The 20,000-nt window shown below is 38.4% G+C and overlaps 1 protein-coding gene across 5 annotated transcripts in view; it reads left to right on the top strand.

Moving 5' to 3' along the window:
* LOC144967852 (angiopoietin-related protein 7-like) overlaps window positions 1-20,000 on the top strand; it is a 227,243-nt gene that overhangs the window by 18,290 nt on the left and 188,953 nt on the right. The window lies entirely within an intron of this gene.

The raw sequence follows: 20,000 nt of genomic DNA, 5'->3' as shown, positions 1-20,000 counted from the left end.
AGAAGAAGAAGAAGAAGAAGAAGAAGAGAAGAAAGAAGAAGAAAGAAGAAGAAGATGATGATGATGATGAGATGATGATGACGATGATGATGATGATGATGATGATGATGATGATGGATGATGATGGTGTTGTTGATGATGATGATGATGATGATGATGATGATGATGATGATGATGATGATGATGAAGAAGAAGAAGAATAGAAGAAGAAGAAGAAGAAGAAGAAGAAGAAGAAGAAGAAGAAGAAGAAGAAGAAGAAGAAGAAGAAGAAGAAGATGTAACAGAGAAGGGGTTTTGACATTGGCCGGCAATCAAGTGAAACTAACTTTGACTAAGTAGGTATATATTTATATATTTATAGATAAAACTTTGTGCAGCTTGATGGAGTTCGGAAGCTAACACAAAGAACAACAACTCCCCCCCCCCCCCAACCCCTCTCCCCCTTCCCAGGAAATAATATTAAAAACATAACAGAAATCACACAGGCAAACACACACAAATACATATATAATTATTGACACACACACAAAACACACACACACACACACATGCACAAATAAACAACAAAAATACTGAATTAATTCCAAATATAACTCTACCGTACTCTAAAAAAAGCAGATCCACACGTTAAAAAATATCGGCTGAAATCGTCAATTCAAAGAGGAGTTTTCTGGCCAATATTTTAAAGACCTTTCTTACATAGTACGGCAGTATTATATATATATATATATATATATATATTATATATATATATATATATATATATATATATATATATATATATATATATATCGCAAGATATTTTTTTCACCCTAATTGTTCTAATTTGTCACCATACCAGCGATACAATATAATATTATTATCATCACGGCCAAGTCTAACACTGTTAGTTACGGCATCTCAAGTGGACACGAGATGACCATCATAGTGACCAGCGCTGGAGGTCCCAGACACTCATTAATTACACGGTTGTTAAGTGGTCTGAACGAGGTCTTAAGTACGCCATCCTAATTATGATATGACGAGATGGTTGACCTCCTTATAGGGAATTCGTTACGGTATGTGTAAGTGTGTCGTGTGTTAGCCGATCTCTAAATAATATGATATTATAATATAATATATGTTATATTAAATTCTACCTACATAATGCAGTTCTACCGTTTAGCTCTCTCCTTACCAGCCATTTTCAGACCAGCCATTTTCAGGCTTTTCCCCTAAACTCCAAACCCAACTAACACAAAGGATATATTTTGTCACTCTGACATAATAGCAGTAACATTCTTGCCATACATAAATTTCTTAAGCAAAACATACTCTACAACAAACTTCATTTTCTTTAAATTTTATGATTTACAAAGGAAATTTGAATAAGAAAAATGTTGGTTGTATCGTAACGAATGTGGCGGTTTTCCTATAGTTGGTAAGGAGAGGGTTAATTCTCAAGATCGTTCCTACCGTCCCAACAATGGAACAATATACTCTCTTTCATAAAGTACAAGGCACGCTGTTTAGACACCTTGTATCAACACCCTTAGCGGATATGACACTCGCTTTCGGATCGGAAGGTCCTGGCTTCGAGCCTTGATCACCGCATAGTTGAGTCATTGAAAAAGGCTCCTTACTCACATTCTCTCACGTACTCAGGTGTCAAATGGGTAACTGGTCGTTAACAGCGTTGTCTCCGTCAGAAAAAAATTGTAATATCGCCTTACAGCCGTCATGTTTCGTCCTACATGTTAAGTGTTGCTGTTGGCCAGGGATCCCTTTGAGCACGTTTAGTGGATTTTGCACTATATAAAAGCTATATTTAAAAAAAAATACTCTCATGCATCTATTGACCTCAAACCAGAGAGTGATGAATAATGCCTTAATCAAAATGACAATGCTCCGACTAGATTTTGCAAATATTGCCATTCATTTGTTCATTGGCCACACTCAAAATAGCTTGACTTTGTTGTAAGACGGGACACTGGTTTATTGTTTTCGTTACTTTTGACACGTTCCCAAAAACATTCACTTGGTGGGTCAAATGACGTTTTGAAAACACCACATTCAGACATTCCGTGAGAAGTGATTGCTTGCATTATGGGAAAATGGAGAAGCCAACAATCTCATTCTTTTTCCTATGACTATTTCCAAAATGATGAACCAATGAAAAGTGCCTATTTACGATGAAACTCGTTGGCTCAATATTATCATATTGTTACAAATCTCAAGGTTTCTTTCATCCATTCTTTTTGGATGTTGTTGTTGTTGTTGTTGTTGTTGTTGTTGTTGTTGTTGTTGTTGGTGGTGGTGGTGGTGGTGTGGTTGAAAATTTGGTGTATATCATTGAACACGCATTTTCCCCCTTTTTACTAGAACACTTTAAAATGTGTAATTTCCCAGATAACCGAATTATCTCATTTTTTGGACTATGAGGGCTTTGAGTGTTATTTATTTACGTGTATTTGAATGGATGACCTTGTTACCGAGAAATTGTTTTGTGTGTAGCATGCCAGTTAACCGATTTCTTCCGCTTCTTTTGTAAAGGGTCTTCTTAGTGCGTCCTTTTTTAGTTATTTAGTCGCATGACCTTGTTTTTCTGCATTGTTTTGTGTATTTTCTATCCGTTAATTAATGTTATTTCGAAGTCGTTTAGTCGTACTATAACTCAATGGGGCAGGGTAACGTTTCAAGACAACAATCCTGACTCTCCAACTGAATTTGACCGTAGAGTTTGTAAAATTATATATAGCCTGACAAAATAGGCTTGCATTTTCACGTGTTTTTTTTTAGGTCACCGTAGTTAGTTGTGGTTAGTGCATTAACATCATAGTAGATGATAATGGGTTAGTGGTACTCAAGGAAACAACTGATCCCATAATACAACTCACGATTTGCTTTCTTGTAATGGTCTGACCTTGTACTTTGACGCAATTTTGGTCAATGTCAGGTTACGAGTTTACGAAGGCTAAGATTTGACTGACAGGTGGATGACATTTGACCATGCTATTCCTATCTTGTTCATTTCCTCTCAACTACTTTATTCCATTTGCTAAAACTTTCTTGACTTGCTAAAACTGTGTCTGTGATACCCAATAATTAATTTAATCCTTTACTTTCCAATCTTCCATTCCCACCAAGGTAACGCATTCATTTTGAAAATGTAGGTCGCTAATGACGACGATTTTTGTCAATTTCATTGCATCATATTATTATATTCTGTTCCTCCATTTAAAAAAAAATCCCAGAATAGTTCTCGCTCTTGGCAATTTTGCACTCTTGAAGATATTTGTAAAATTTTCTAATTCTGGCAAATAAGAACAGAAATATAAATGATCTTATATTGTTGATAAAAATCCAAAATACATAAAATCACAACTACATATTATGTATTGTTTTGTTATGAAAATGACATTCTCTGATTTGCTTGAGCTGAAAAAAATGAGACAAATTGGGTTTACATAAATCTATTATCTGTGCTAAAATTCATGGAATGACCACCATTGTAATTAGAAAAATAATAACAGATACGAAGGTGTGTCCTAAAAGGAGCAAAAATTAGATCTTTAAAATATCATTTGAGCTCCAAGTGAATCAAATTAATTATTATAATTGTTTTTTGAGATTATATTTATTTTTCTAATGCCGCTCAATTGTCATCCTACCTGTTAATGGTGATGCTGGCTTTAAAGCGCATCGATGATATTAACAATGATTAGAGCTATATGAATGCTTTTGTTTTTTCATCCATCCTTCCTTAAACGATCACACCAGTTCATTTGTTTCAAATGTTAATAATCTGTCCATTGTCGGAGAACTTGATTCTCTCCCTGGCTGGTAAAGAAAATTAATGAAGTAATCCACATAATATTTGAAGAAATTGAAGAATTCCCTTCCACGTCACTTATACTTTCGACAGATCTAGAGACATCCATCTATCCATTTATCGCCAAGTTAACGGATCAGCCATGAAATATAAAATGTTACATAAGATTAAAATTTCGTTCACAATTTAGATAACGACGTGAAAGCTACCATCGAGTTCCCAGGTTTGAGAATGTTTGCCAAGATTAAGGTCATTTAAATCAATCGATTGTTGAAGGACGAGTTTTCTGGTCACGTCTTTAAATACGTGTTTTTCCAGAGTACGGCAGTTAACTAGTTACATTCACATTTCGTCATCTGGATCAAGCCATAATAATCCCGGATAGAAGTGGTGGGTCACATTTTATGGAGTCAATAATTTCTGGCCAAAAACGAAAATAGCTAATTTTTCATTGTACGTCACTATTCAAGTTCACATTCTGTAATCCAAATCCTTGTGCTCACCCCAGGTATTTTCATTGCTTTAGTACCCAAACTTATTATTATTTTCTTTGGCACACATAACACAAATATAAAATGAACGGGAAATAAAAATGGATGGAGACCGCCCTCTGAAAGTAAATAACGCCCATAGGTTGCGAAAACAAATTAAGATATCTTTGCTCTCACTATGATGATGTTTGATGTCTATTTGAAGAGCTAGAAAAAGGAAAGAAAAAATCCAACTTTGATGGAGGTCTTGAGAATCTCGTACATGTTTCTACCCTTCATTTACATTGTGGAATTGGTAATGGGTTGGATGGTAACTTGTGTCCCACCGTGTCAAATCGGTATTACGTCGAATTGAACAAAGTTAAGAAAATTGAATTAAGTCAAAATAATTAAAATTGATAAATTTAAGGTAACGATATATGGTTAAATAGAATTCTCACCAGTTCTATCCGCCAAAACAATCGTAACCAAGATTGTTTTTAAAAACGATGTGTAAGCTTCGATAACTATGATTTTTAGAGAGCATTTAGCAAGTTCCAGTCATTTCTCTGATATAATGACAAAGAGCTGAGTGATGCCAACTTCACTCAGTCAATAAAACCCTTTTCAGTAGTAAAAAAAAAGGTAAATAAATAGAGCAATTTAGGTTTAAAAAGAATGAGATGCTGAATACAGTGATTAGGTTGGCGAGGTGGATCCGTGTGGTTGCGTCCCGGCTTTCAACCAATTAGCTTCGACTCAAAATTAATTAATTTATAATTAATGATAATAAAAGCTTTATTCATCCAAAAATGGAAATTCGTATGTGGCATGCATAAAAATACATAAATACAAAGCTAAATTCCAATGGCGACAATAAATACACTCATGCCTATATATATATATATATATATATATATATATATATATATATATATATATATACATACATACATATATATATATATATATATGTATATATGTATGTATGTATGTATATATATATATATATATACATACATACATACATACATACATATATATATATATATATATATATATATATATATATATGTATATATATATTTTTTTTTTTTGACAAAGTGAAATATGTTACCCTTATGACCCCTAGTTTCAGTTTATATGTATGTGTGTAAAAATATATAAATTTAGGATTAAGAATTAATGGCGACATTTTATATGTTATATATATATATATATATATATATATATATATATATATATATATATATTATAAATTGAAATAGAATATTCTTACGGCCTCTAATTTGAATTTGTATGTGTATGTTTAAAAGATAGTATTTAAATCTGGTTCTCGTTGTAGTTTTTGTATTTTTTGTTTTTATTTTTTATTATTTTCACGTCGGACTGTCGCCCACCCAACAGTAAATGGTCAAGAATTCTCATTATATATGGCGGCAATATATGCAGGACGCGATGAAAACTGATTATCCCTATGACTGGCAAAATGAACCAGCAGATAAATCCATCGGCTCTGACAAATTTTATTTTGATAGTGTGTGCAGAAAACTTTCATTCCATATATCGACAGAAAATTGTCAGGAGCACTCAAACCTGAGTTTTTTTCTCTAATTATAAAATAAGTAATAAATTTAGCCTCTCTTGTTTACTATGCCGCGCTGAATTGCGAGTGACGCCTGGATAATCTCATTGTTTTCCTTAGAGAGACCCTGAAAGAATATTTCTTCTGAATCTAAAATGAGGATAGTTCTTTCATTTTGCTGTTATCATTCTATTATGTCGGAATACACTATACGCTGAAAATTGAATTATTCAAAATGACCAGTAGAATGAAAGTTGATTTTCTTAGTCTAGTGTATGACAATTCTTTAATTCTATTTTTTTAAACTAGTGGAGAGCCCGATAATTTGTTGGAGAAATAAAGGTTATTATATTACAGGCACTCATCTATCTAATTATTTGAGTCATCAACGATCAAAATCTGTCCCATAATAACGTCTAAAGGAGCGCGCAAAGGAATCTGGTAACAAGGCGGCCAAATAGCGATTCCCAACGTCAAATGACCGATCAAAATGCCCCAGCAAACCTGGTTACAGGTTTTAAGTTCGTTCATGGGAGAGAAAGCACGCAGACGCTACCATATATTAGTTAAAAAATCGAAGGACCGATCATTAAGCTCTGGCATATTTTCGATGTAATCATTTGAGTCGACGAGTGATAGAATTATCCTTAATTTTTAAAAAAAGGTTTGAAAGCTATTCATATATCAGTGTGTAAAACTTAGTTTATAATATTTAGATTTGACAGTAATGCTCTGCTCGTTGGCGAAAATTTAATCTGGGCTGCACAGAACAATTTTGCCCCCAAGCCTATCTTTAAAATAAAACAGAATAGATCTTAAGCTTTTTTTAATGAGCAAACTAGCGAATGTGCTGAACGTTCGTTTCAATAAGCCCACAAAAACTGAAACACTGAAAATGCAGAGATAACACCTAGCGGTGTAAGAAATGTTTTTCTTGCTTTGCTTTTTTTTTATTTGTTTTGGATTGAGGTTGTGCACATTACACATAAGTGGGACTGGAAAATCTAAGAAAAGACCCGTATACAAGAACACTTTCGTGGCTTAGAAGCGGAATTTGAAACCTGGACTTCCAAGTGACAAGTCGAAGTTTTACCACTTGACCACAGCGCCTATGTAGCTCAAATGTCGATAGTGAGACTGTAAAATTCGATGTTCTGATCCTGATTCAAACGATGATAATATGACGGGGAACGAAGAAGAAGAAGAAGAAGAAGAAGAAGAAGAAGAAGAAGAAGAAGAAGAAGAAGAAGAAGAAGAAGAAGAAGAAGGAGAAGAAGAAGAAGAAAAAGAAGAAGAAAATACCCGATTCATCCAGACATAATTTCACAAAAAATGTTATTGGTCCTAAATTCTAAGGATTAAATTCCTTTCTCTAGTTTACAAAACAATAATACTAAAACAACTATCTAGAATATAGAATTGCAAAGATTCTAAAGAAAATGTTGTACATACTTCTGTTTGACTAGTCTACCGTACTCTAACAAAACGCATTTTGGCCAGGAATATTTTACTTCAAATATCGTTTGATGAAAACAATTTTCAACTTGTCAAAATATTTCAAATATAAGATTTAAATCATTCTCATGCTTAGGCTTAAAACTTTTTGACTAGTTAGGATTTTAAAAAATTAATTAATATCTTTTGCTGTTTATTTTTTTCTGGACACAGTGATAAAATGCGTTTTGTTAAAGTATGACAGAAAACAATGAGAATAAAAGATTCTTTAAAATTGAGTCTATTACCATCATAAAGAGAGAGAACTGTAAGAATAAAAATTTAGATGATGTTGACAACTGACAATAATGATTGGTTCATTCTACTTGGTAAGTGACTTGGATGTGGTGTGCTTTTTCTATGGTATTGTTGTCCTTGTTGCTTTTATTTTAGTGGTGGTCGTGATGGTGGTGGTAGTAGTAGTAGTAGTAGTGGTAGTAGTAGTAGTAGTAGTAGTAGTAGTAGTAGTAGTAGTAGTAGTAGTAGTAGTAGTAGTAGAGAGTAGTAGTGGGTAGTAGTAGAGTAGTAGTAGTAGTAGTAGTAGTAGTAGTAGTAGTAGTAGTAGTAGTAGTAGTAGTAGTAGTAGTAGTAGTAGTAGTAGTAGTAGTAGTAGTAGTAGTAGTAGTATGTAGTAATCGTAGTAGTAATAGTAGTAGTAGTAGTAGTAGTAGTAGTAGTAGTAGTAGTAGTAGTAGTAGTAGTAGTATTAGTATTAGTAGTTGTAATAATTGTAGTAGTCGTAACCCCCCCCCCCTCCCTTATCCCCCAACAAATGTGAGCTTTTATATAGCGCAATAGTCACTATCAAAGCGCTTTACAAAGGGTTCCTGACTAACAGAAACATGTAGAACTAGACATTACTCATTTTAGGTGATATCACAATCTTTCCCGACAGAGACAACGCTGTTAACGCCCAAGTACTCATTTTTACACCTGAGTACAGTGAGATAATGTGAATAAAGAGCCTTTTCCAGGGTCTCCACTACGCGCTTAGCGAGGCTCAAAAACCAGGGACTTCCGATCCGAACGCGAGTGTCATACCACAAGACCACATAAAAGCCGCACGGTTAACGAATGTTACACTTCAACTCACCTTTAATAGGTTGATTTTTACTCAACCTTTGAATATTCTTCTTTAATAAAATTGAAATTAAAAAATGTCAACTTGAAAGTCAACGCGACATTTTGTCGTGCTCAGTCAAAACACAGACTTTTTTTCATTTTGGCAAGAAAAACATTTCGGTATCAAATTGATAGATAGTAAACGACTCCAAACTTGCTGGAATATTTCAAGTCAAGGACGTCTGACGTTTGTGACCTGTTGTCAAGTTGAAGGCCATTTTAATCGATTGGCATTTATTGAAATTTGAAGAAAATTATATTTTTCGTGAATAATTTTTTTTAAAAAATAGTTGTTTTTCTTTTTGTCAGACGTAGTCGGCCTCGACTTTCAGCCTGATAAACAAGAAGAACAATTTGTCGACATTTCATTTTTTTTCTGTTCCTCGTTGTGAAGTCCTGCTTTGTTCATTCATCTCACGAAAGGGATTGCATATGCCTTTGGGCTGTGGTGCAGATTGCCAAATTTTGAGTTTTATATTGCTTTTTGTTAAAGATTGAGTAGGCATCTGGATCGTGTAGGGTGCCATAAAAGACATTTAATATGAAACAGGCACCGCTAGGTAAAAGCGTTCTCATCGCAGACACCAGCTCTTGAATCATTTTTATACAACTCTTCGACGTATTATTTAATTAATTATGCAATCCACGTGCGGCTATGTGGTCTAGTGGTATGACACTCGCTTTCGGATCGGAAGGTCGTGGGTTCGAGCCTCGCGTTCGGCGCATAGTTGAGTCCTTGGAAAAGGCTCTTTACTCACATTCTCTCACCGTACGCAGGTGTAAAATGAGTACCTGGCCGTTAACATCGTTGTCTTTGTCCGAAAAATTGTAATATCGCCTAACAAGTGTTATGTCCCGTCCTATGTTAAATGTTGCTGTTGATCAGGGACTCCTTGTAAAGCGCTTTGAGCACATTTAGTGGATATTGCGCTATTTAACGCTAAATTTTTAATTATTTTTTTTTACATTCTGTTATTATATTCTTGTTTTATTCCCCTAGGTCGTTGCTAAGAACACATGAGGTGAAGATTTTTATTACATGTAATGATATTTATGAGATGAGGATAATAGTTCGAGCTTTTATATTGCGCAATATTCACTAAATATACTCAAAGCGCTTGATTGACAAGGGTACATTTAACATGTAGAACGAGACATGACGCCTGATAAGCGATATTGCAATTTTTTTTTCGGACAGAGACAACGCTGCTAACTGCCAGGTAGCCTACTCATTTTACACCTGAGTACGGTGCGGTAATGTGGGAGAAGAGTCTTTTCCAAGGACTCAAGTATGTGCTAGCGAGGCTCGAACCGATATCCGGAAGCGAGTGTCAAACCACAAGACCAAATAGCCGCAATTAAACAACAACTAAAAGGAAATTCGTTTTTTAAATCTCTCCTTACCAGCCATTCTCCAGATTTTCCCCAAAACTTCACACCCAACTAACACAAAATAGATTTTTTTATCACTCAGACATAAATGTAGTAAAATTCTGGCGATACATAATTTCTGTAGCAAAACATATTCAACAACACACTGTTCATTTCCTTTAAATTTCATGATGTACAAAAGAAATTTGATTAAGAAAAAGGTTGGTTGTATCGGAACGAATGTGACGATTTTCCTATCGTTGGTAAGGAGAGGGTTAAAGGTCTCTCTGAACATCCGGCAATAATTATAATAATACTAATAGATCTTTATTGTCCATAAATATGGCAATTTGTCATTTAGTTACACTTGTTATAACGTTAAATGATAACTATAACATTGAACAGATATTTCACTCCTACTTATTTTCTCTCTCTCTCTCTCATTCTCTCTCTCTCTCTCTCTCTCTCTCTCTCTCTCTCTCTCTCTCTCTCTCTTCCTCTATTTATTTCACACGTGCGATATACACAACATAAACATATTCATTTCGTTTTCAATTTGTTACAATTGTGGCAATTCGACACCAAAAATTATCATCATTATGAATTGGTCAGTTAATCTAACATTAAATAAATTAATCAGTTAATCAGTCAACGAATCAATCCTTGGTTTTTCTGTACCATATGAAATATTCAAAATTTTTATTGCTGATGGAACGAACGTTGATTTATACTTGTTAGTTCTACATTTAATCTGACAAAACCTTTTCCCAGATGGTAAAAGACTAAATTCATGGTATAAAATATGTTTGAGTCTAATTGAATCTTAGTTAGATCTGACTGAAAGTATTTTATAATAGAATTGTGTCCTATTTAATGGTTGCAATCCACGTGCACATAATTGCAGGTCTGATAATCGAACGTATCTACGGCCTTGTTTGAACACTGCTGTTATGGACAATATTTTGCCTTGGTCTGAGAGTACTTCCATGACAATGAGCCAATAACAAATTGTACAAATAAGTATCCTATGTCGTGGGCTTGTGAGTATGACACTCGCTTTGGGATCGGAAGTTACTGGGTTCGAGCCTCGCTCGGCGCATAGTTGAGTCCTTGGAAAAGGCTCTTTACTCACATCCTCTCACCGTATTCAGTCGTAAAATGAGTGCCTTGCTGTTAACAGCGTTGTCTCTGTCGGAAAGAAATTGTAATATCGTCGCGTCCTGTGTGTTAAGTCTTTCTGTTGATCAGGGAGGGAGCCCTTGTAAAGCGCTTTCAGCTAGTGTAGTTGATATCGCGCTATATAAAAGTTCTTTTATATAGTGATCAAATTTGATATTTTATGTTAAGGACTTTGTGAGGAGAAGAGTTATCTTAATCTTTTGAATCATGAAGTAGATAAAGGTTTTCCAGCCAAAATGAATAAAATGTGTTTTCTGTGTTTAGAAGTGTTTTCTTGTGTCTAATAAAACTGGGTCTGTTTTATATACTACGTTTATTGTAGGCAACAAGATTTGAAATTAGGGCAAGAATTTATTTGGTTGGTTGCGATTGAGAGATCAGAAAGTAAAAAAGTTTTATGTATGTGAAATAAAAGTGAGATTAAAAGGTTTAGGATAGTGATGATGATGATGATGATGATAATGATAGTAATGATGTTGATGATGATGATGATGATGATGATGATGATGATGATGAGGAGGAGGAGGAGGAGGAGGAGTATTAGTAGTAGTAGTAGTAGTAGTAGTAGTAGTAGTAGTAGTAGTAGTAGTAGTAGTAGTAGTAGTAGTAGTAGGAGGAGGAGGAGGAGGAGGAGGGGTAGGAGGAGGACGAGGAGCTGGAGGAGTAGGAGGAGGAGATGGATGATGATGATGATGATGATGATGATGATGATGATGATGATGATGATGATGATGATGATGATAATGATGATGATGAGGGTGTGACGATGATGATGGTGATAATGATGATGATGATATTGATTATGGTTAACTCACTCAATCCTAGAGATTTTTGCTACTTTCCAAAGTTGGAAAATGTATTTAAAATGAGCATGTATATAGATAGTTTTATTTAACTACAATTAACATGCAGAAACTAAAAAACATTAGCTTTGATACTACGCCTATAATTTGTTTCAGAAAGATGTAATAAATAGGCAAGGGGTAAAAGTAATCCGGGTAAACTATGGATATAGTCGGTGTTAGGGTTGAGTGAGTTAAAATGTGATATAATATGGTCCACTGCCCGATGGAATGAAATTCATATTAAATGAATATTATTTTCGGTATTATATCATATTACAAAAAAAATCATATTTATGGTGTGTGCATTATAAGCAATTTAGCCAGATCGTCATTCAAATATCGGGCGAATATATGGTTATTAAATTGATATTTGAAGGAAAAAATGTTTGCAATGTGTATTTTCTTCTCTCTCAGAGTTTGGCAATATTGCTTCAAGTAGGCATTCTCCAAAAAAAATATCAGAACAAAATAATTCATCTCTGTGTGGAATTTCTTGGTGTCATAAATGGCAGGCATTGATGTTATGAATTTAGTTAAAATATCCACAACTTCCGCCAGCCGCATAAAACGTATCAACAAACAAAATTGTGTGTAACCTTAAACCTCGTTCATAGTCGTCTGATTGACAGAATCTAGTGAGAACTAATAATAAATAACAATATCAAAGGGCTGAATGGTGTCAATATCGTTCCTTCTATACGAGCTTTGAATTCAGAGACAGCACGATTACCCCCTTTAAAACCAATCCTCCGTGGGCTCGAACGATAAAAAGGGAATCATCTGCTGACAAAAGACATTAGTTTTATTTTTGGCAAGAATATTCTCACTTTAGGTAGGTATCTAATTAAGAAGACACAAAACAAAGTGTACATATTTGCAGTTCTCATTACCTAAAAGGCTTATTTATTATTCAAACCAACGCAAAGTATTATTTATTACAGCGATTTTAATGTCAAATGTTTTGTTCCAATCACATTGGAAGAGTAAAAGCACTTTTACAGAGAACGTAATCCATACCTTGTGTAAAAGATCTTCTGGTTTCAGAGTGATCACATCGTAATTTCTAGTCTAAATATAATATGCTGTGTCGCCAATAAAGATCACCCATCCTTTCTCTTTTACGTCCGATAATCCTCTGAATCTGCCGATACATCCTGATACTAAATATATAGTTTATGCCTCCTTATGATTTAATATGAAAGCTATTCATTATTCGCCCCCCGAAGGACGGGTTATATACACACTTCCAAGGAGTTTGGAAACGGAAAAAGATAAAGTGTGACGTTACGACTTCTCCACCCTGTTACATTCAGTTATTAGACTTACCAATATGTTGCCCCCAACCTTTCTCTTCAATAAAAATCTATACTATTGATATCTATGAGACTTTTTAGAAATTTGGGTCATTATAATAGATTGTATAGTGCGGCTCTGTAGTCTTGAGGTATGACACTCGGATCGGGAGGTAGAGGGTTCGACTCCGCTCTGAACGGCGCTTAGTTAAGTCCTTGGAAAAGGCTCTTTACTCGAATTCTCTCGTCCTACTCGGGTGTAACAAGAGTACCTGGTCGTTAAGAGCGCCATGTCTGTTGGAAAAACAGTGAAATATCGCCTAACCGCCTAACAGGAGTCATGTCTCGTCCTACTTAAGTGTTGCTGTCGGCCTAGGACCCTTTGTAAAGCGCTTTGAGCACTTTTGATGGGTATTGGGTTATATGAAAAAATGCCAAGATTGATTGTTAGAAAACGGTAAGGGCTGCCTGAAGCCGGTGATCGTAAAATACTAACGAAAGAGTGAAAATGGAAAGGCTTCGTATGGGAACAAAACAGACAATGGACGTTTCGGGTACAAACCCTTCGTCAGCACAACAATACACAAATAAACGTGGAAAACAAATAAAATATAATGAAAAATAACTTGTATCGTCTGTACTCAATGGTGGTTGCAGATTGAATGAAATGTTAGCGTGGCGTGGGTAGAGGATAGGGTGCCCCAGGGGGGGTGATCTAATTGATAAGCAAAGGTCAGCGTCAGGGAACAGAACTTTCCAGACTATAATGGAAGATAAAAGACATATTGGTAGTAGTAGTAGTAGTAGTAGTAGTAGTAGTAGTAGTAGTAGTAGTAGTAGTAGTAGTAGTAGTAGTAGTAGTAGTAGTAGTAGTAGTAGTAGTAGTAGTAGTAGTAGTAGTAGTAGTAGTAGTAGTAGTAGTAGTAGTAGTAGTAGTAGTAGTAGTAGTAGTAGTAGTAGTAGTAGTAGTAGTAATAGTAGAACGCTGTAGTGGAACAGTAGGGGGGGGGGGTGGAGGGGGCGAGGTGAAAGGGTCACGGCGGAGGTGGGGGGGGGGGGGGGGGGTTTGTTGGATGAGCGAAGGTCGAATCTTCGCGAAGGAACGATGCGATAGTAAAGTGGAATACACCAATAAATAGATAGATGGATAGGCAGATAGATAGGTACATGGTCAGAAAAGAGGGGAGAGAAGGGAGAGAGAGAGAGAGAGAGAGAGAGAGAGAGAGAGAGAGGAGAGAGAGAGAGAGAGAGAGAGAGAGAAATTAATAAAAGAAAAAAAAATTAAAATAAAAATTAAAAAAATAAATAAAAAAAAAATATAAAAAAAAAAAGGGGCGGGGGGGGGGTTGGTTTGAGGCGGACCGGTAGAGAGGGGGAATCAGAGAGAGAGAGAGAGGGGGGGAGGGAGAAAGAGGGAGGGGGGGACAAAGAAAGACAGAAAGAAAGAAAGAAAGAGAGAGAGAGAGAGAGAGAGAGAGAGAGAGAGAGAGAGAGAGAGAAAGGGTGGAGGGGAGGTGAGAGAGGGCGAGTAAACAGCCGAGTGATAGCTGGGTCTATATGTATATTAATGGATGAAAAAGTGGATGATTGGACACAATGAGAGAGAGCTAGGAAGGTAGATGACTATGAATCGGTGGATAATCAGTAGATAGATAGCTAGCTAGCTAGCTAGCTAGATAGATAGATAGATAGATAGATAGATAGATAGATAGATAGATAGATAGATAGATAGATAGATAGATAGGTAGGTAGGTAGAGTTGTACTTTTAGTAGTATGAACAGTAGTAGTAGTAGTCGTAGTAGTAGTAGTGGTTGTAGTAGTAGTAGTAGTAGTAGTAGTAGTAGTAGTAGTAGTAGTAGTAGTAGTAGTAGTAGTAGTAGTAGCAGTAGTAGTAGTAGTAGTAGTAGTAGCAGTAGTAGTAATAGTAGTAGTAGTAGTAGTAGTAGTAGTAGTAGTAGTAGTAGAAGTAGTAGTAGTAGTAGTAGTAGTAGTAGTAGTAGTAGTAGAAGTAGTAGAAGTAGTAGTAGTAGCAGCAGCAGTAGCTGTAGTGGCAGAAGTGAGAGCAGCAGTGGTGATGAATATGGGTGACGTTGACATCTAGTGGTGGTCAATCCTGGTGTTGAGTCCGCGTGGAGTCAGCGTTCCCAACAACTTGATCAGGTGAGTTTCCCTACGTCGACGGGCGGAAGTGTCCGAATGGCAAAAACTGAGCACACACACACGCACACACTGTACATCGCAGTGGTCTGGCAGATTGAAGTGTCTGGCCACTGCTGTGTCTGCACAGTTCGATATGTCACGCAAGTGCTGCACGAATCTGTCACCCAGCCTCTTTCCGGTCTCACCAACGTAAGCAATCCCACACAGGGAGCACGTAATCGCATAGACTAGATTACGGTCAGTGCAAGTAAACGGCCGCCTGATGTCCCAAATCTTGTCTGGAAAGCTCACTCTGTCATACTCCCACAGGTGCCCACAAGTCTTGCATCGGGGTCGCATACACGATCTGGCTTTAGGTCCATCCCTAGGTATGGGTTCCAGGCGGCTTCTGACAAGGAGATCCCTCAGGTTACGATCCCGTCGATATGCTACCAACGGGGTTCTGAGAAAACTCTGTGGGTGTCTTCGCCCGCCTGGAGGATCCCATAGTTCTGCAATAGGATGTTCCTCACTTGATCGGCATGGGGGTGATGCGTGAGGACTAAAATGGGACGCTGTGTCTCCTGCTTCCTGGCATTGCGAGGCCTCATTGCTGCTTCTCTCGACACGAGGCTGGCTTTCCGGACAGCCTTAAGCAAAACCCTTTCGGGATATTCCCGTGCCCTAAAAAAATCGAGCATGCGATCACGTTGAAGCGCAAATTCATCATCTTCCAGACAGAGTCTCCGCAAGCGGAGTATCTGACTGAATGGGATGGAGTCTTTGCACTTCACCGGATGGGATGACCGATAGAGCAGGTAGCTGTGACTGTCCGTTTCCTTGTAGTGTACAGTGGTCCGTACTCCCGTGCTGGTCAATACAGCCTTGATGTCCAAAAAGTTCACCTCAGAGGTTGAAATCTCATAAGTGTACTCTATGGACGGGTGGAAGGAGTCCATCGCTAGGATGAACCCCTTCAACTGGCTGTGGGTCAATGACGTAATGCCGAAACAGTCGTCAATGTACCTTTTGAACAGCTCGGGGGCAGGTCCACTGTACTGATGGAAGAAGGTTTCCTCAAGGTAGCCCATGAAGAGGTTAGCATATGAGGGACCCATCTTGGTGCCCATCGCAACACCTGAGATCTGATGGAAAAATACATCATTGAACTCAAAAGTGTTGAGTGTGAGCACAAGTTCGGTGAGCCTCACAATGCTGTTGCTGGAAATCCCTGGTAATGGATGGCGGTCGACGAAATGCCTGATGGCACGCAGTCCGTCAGGATGCGGTATGGATGTGTACAGTGCCTTCACATCCATGGTGAAAATTAGCCGTGATATAGTGATCAAAGCGGCTGATAAAGGAGGGGCCGTAGTTGTTTGGGACGCTGAGCTCTATAGAGCTGAGGGCCACAGGCAATTGAGTGACCAGATATTTTATGAGAAAGTGACTTCGGACCCAACACTTGCTAACAACACCAGAGTCCACCAGACAATCCAGTCTTTGATATCGCAGGGAGAATTACCTAGTAGAGCAGAGGTCCTTAAACACGACCCCAGCGACCTAGGTAATCCATGTTTTTACATGCTCCCTAAGATACACAAGATCCGGGAATTGTCTGACACTCCACCTGGAAGGCCGATTGTGTCGGCTATCTCGTGCCCCACTGAAAAGGTATCGCAGTTCCTCGATGCGGTATTTCAACGTATAGTTCCCACCCTGCCATCGTATATCAAGGACACTAACCATGCTCTTGGTGTCATTGACGAAATTCGATTCCAGGATGAACGTCCACGGCTAATTTTCACCATGGATGTGAAGGCACTGTACACATCCATACCGCATCCTGACGGACTGCGTGCCATCAGGCATTTCGTCGACCGCCATCCATTACCAGGGATTTCCAGCAACAGCATTGTGAGGCTCACCGAACTTGTGCTCACACTCAACACTTTTGAGTTCAATGATGTATTTTTCCATCAGATCTCAGGTGTTGCGATGGGCACCAAGATGGGTCCCTCATATGCTAACCTCTTCATGGGCTACCTTGAGGAAACCTTCTTCCATCAGTACAGTGGACCTGCCCCGAGCTGTTCAAAAGGTACATTGACGACTGTTTCGGCATTACGTCATTGACCCACAGCCAGTTGAAGGGGTTCATCCTAGCGATGGACTCCTTCCACCCGTCCATAGAGTACACTTATGAGATTTCAACCTCTGAGGTGAACTTTTTGGACATCAAGGCTGTATTGACCAGCACGGGAGTACGGACCACTGTACACTACAAGGAAACGGACAGTCACAGCTACCTGCTCTATCGGTCATCCCATCCGGTGAAGTGCAAAGACTCCATCCCATTCAGTCAGATACTCCGCTTGCGGAGACTCTGTCTGGAAGATGATGAATTTGCGCTTCAACGTGATCGCATGCTCGATTTTTTTTAGGGCACGGGAATATCCCGAAAGGGTTTTGCTTAAGGCTGTCCGGAAAGCCAGCCTCGTGTCGAGAGAAGCAGCAATGAGGCCTCGCAATGCCAGGAAGCAGGAGACACAGCGTCCCATTTTAGTCCTCACGCATCACCCCCATGCCGATCAAGTGAGGAACATCCTATTGCAGAACTATGGGATCCTCCAGGCGGGCGAAGACACCCACAGAGTTTTCTCAGAACCCCCGTTGGTAGCATATCGACGGGATCGTAACCTGAGGGATCTCCTTGTCAGAAGCCGCCTGGAACCCATACCTAGGGATGGACCTAAAGCCAGATCGTGTATGCGACCCCGATGCAAGACTTGTGGGCACCTGTGGGAGTATGACAGAGTGAGCTTTCCAGACAAGATTTGGGACATCAGGCGGCCGTTTACTTGCACTGACCGTAATCTAGTCTATGCGATTACGTGCTCCCTGTGTGGGATTGCTTACGTTGGTGAGACCGGAAAGAGGCTGGGTGACAGATTCGTGCAGCACTTGCGTGACATATCGAACTGTGCAGACACAGCAGTGGCCAGACACTTCAATCTGCCAGACCACTGCGATGTACAGTGTGTGCGTGTGTGTGTGTGCTCAGTTTTTGCCATTCGGACACTTCCGCCCGTCGACGTAGGGAAACTCACCTGATCAAGTTGTTGGGAACGCTGACTCCACGCGGACTCAACACCAGGATTGACCACCACTAGATGTCAACGTCACCCATATTCATCACCACTGCTGCTCTCACTTCTGCCACTACAGCTACTGCTGCTGCTACTACTACTACTTCTACTACTTCTACTACTACTACTACTACTACTACTACTACTTCTACTACTACTACTACTACTACTACTACTACTACTACTACTACTACTATTACTACTACTGCTACTACTACTACTACTACTACTACTACTCTGCTACTACTACTACTACTACTACTACTACTACTACTACTACTACTACTACTACTACTACTACCACTACTACTACTACGACTACTACTACTACTGTTCATACTACTAAAAGTACAACTCTACCTACCTACCTATCTATCTTTCTATCTATCTATCTATCTATCTATCTATCTATCTATCTATCTATCTATCTATCTATCTATCTAGCTAGCTAGCTAGCTAGCTATCTATCTACTGATTATCCACCGATTCATAGTCATCTACCTTCCTAGCTCTCTCATTGTGTCCAATCATCCACTTTTTCATCCATTAATATACATATAGACCCAGCTATCACTCGGCTGTTTACTCGCCCTCTCTCACCTCCCCTCCACCCTTTCTCCTCTCTCTCTCTCTCTCTCTCTCTCTCTCTCTCTCTCTCTCTCTCTCTCTCTCTCTTTTCTTTCTTTCTTTGTCCCCCCCCTCCCTCTTTCTCCCTCCCCCCCTCTCTCTCTCTCTCTGATTCCCCCTCTCTACCAGTCCGCCTCAAACCAACCCCCCCCCCCCGCCCCTTTTTTTTTATTTTTTTAAAATTTTTTTAAAATTTTTATTTTAATTTTTTTTTTCTTTTATTAATTTCTCTCTCTCTCTCTCTCTCTCTCTCTCTCTCTCTCTCTCTCTCTCTCTCTCTCTCCTCTCTCTCTCTCTCTCTCTCCCTTCTCTCCCCTCTTTTCTGACCATCTACCTATCTATCTGCCTATCCATCTATCTATTTATTGGTGTATTCCACTTTACTATCGCATCGTTCCTTCGCGAAGATTCGACCTTCGCTCATCCAACATGTATGGGGTGAATTTTTATTCTCTATTGTCTTCTGGCACTTTTCTACTCACTTCATATCTTGTTGTTACCAACATAAGTGCCTGCTCCACTCACTTTTCTGAATTAAAAATTCACCCCATACACCGGAGCATACTCAATGTCTCAATCGTTTCTATGTTATATGTTTGTGATGAGAATATTGGCTATTAAGCTTAACTGCTGGTCAAAATTACTTCGCGATGGTGGTGAACGAATCGGCGATCTCAAGAAGTGGGTGAGAGAGGGATCTAGAAATGACTTTGGGTTTGAAACGAATATTTTGTGTTCGTGGATAGCTCACACGGTAGAGCCACGCTCTCACCTGCCAGGCGGAGTTGTCGTACCAATAAGGTCGCAGGTTCAAACCCCACCACCGCCGCGAAAAAAAAAAAAAAATATTCTCTATTGTCTCTTGGCACTTATCTACTCACTTCATATCTTGTTGTTACCAACATAAGTGCCTGC

Source organism: Berghia stephanieae, chromosome 3, assembly GCF_034508935.2.
Source record: "Berghia stephanieae isolate SIO BIC M18660-M18661 chromosome 3, UCSD_Bste_1.3, whole genome shotgun sequence".
Taxonomy (NCBI): Eukaryota; Metazoa; Mollusca; class Gastropoda; order Nudibranchia; family Aeolidiidae; genus Berghia; species Berghia stephanieae.
Note: the sequence above shows the minus strand (reverse complement) of the source record. Positions and strands in the feature narration are given on the sequence as shown.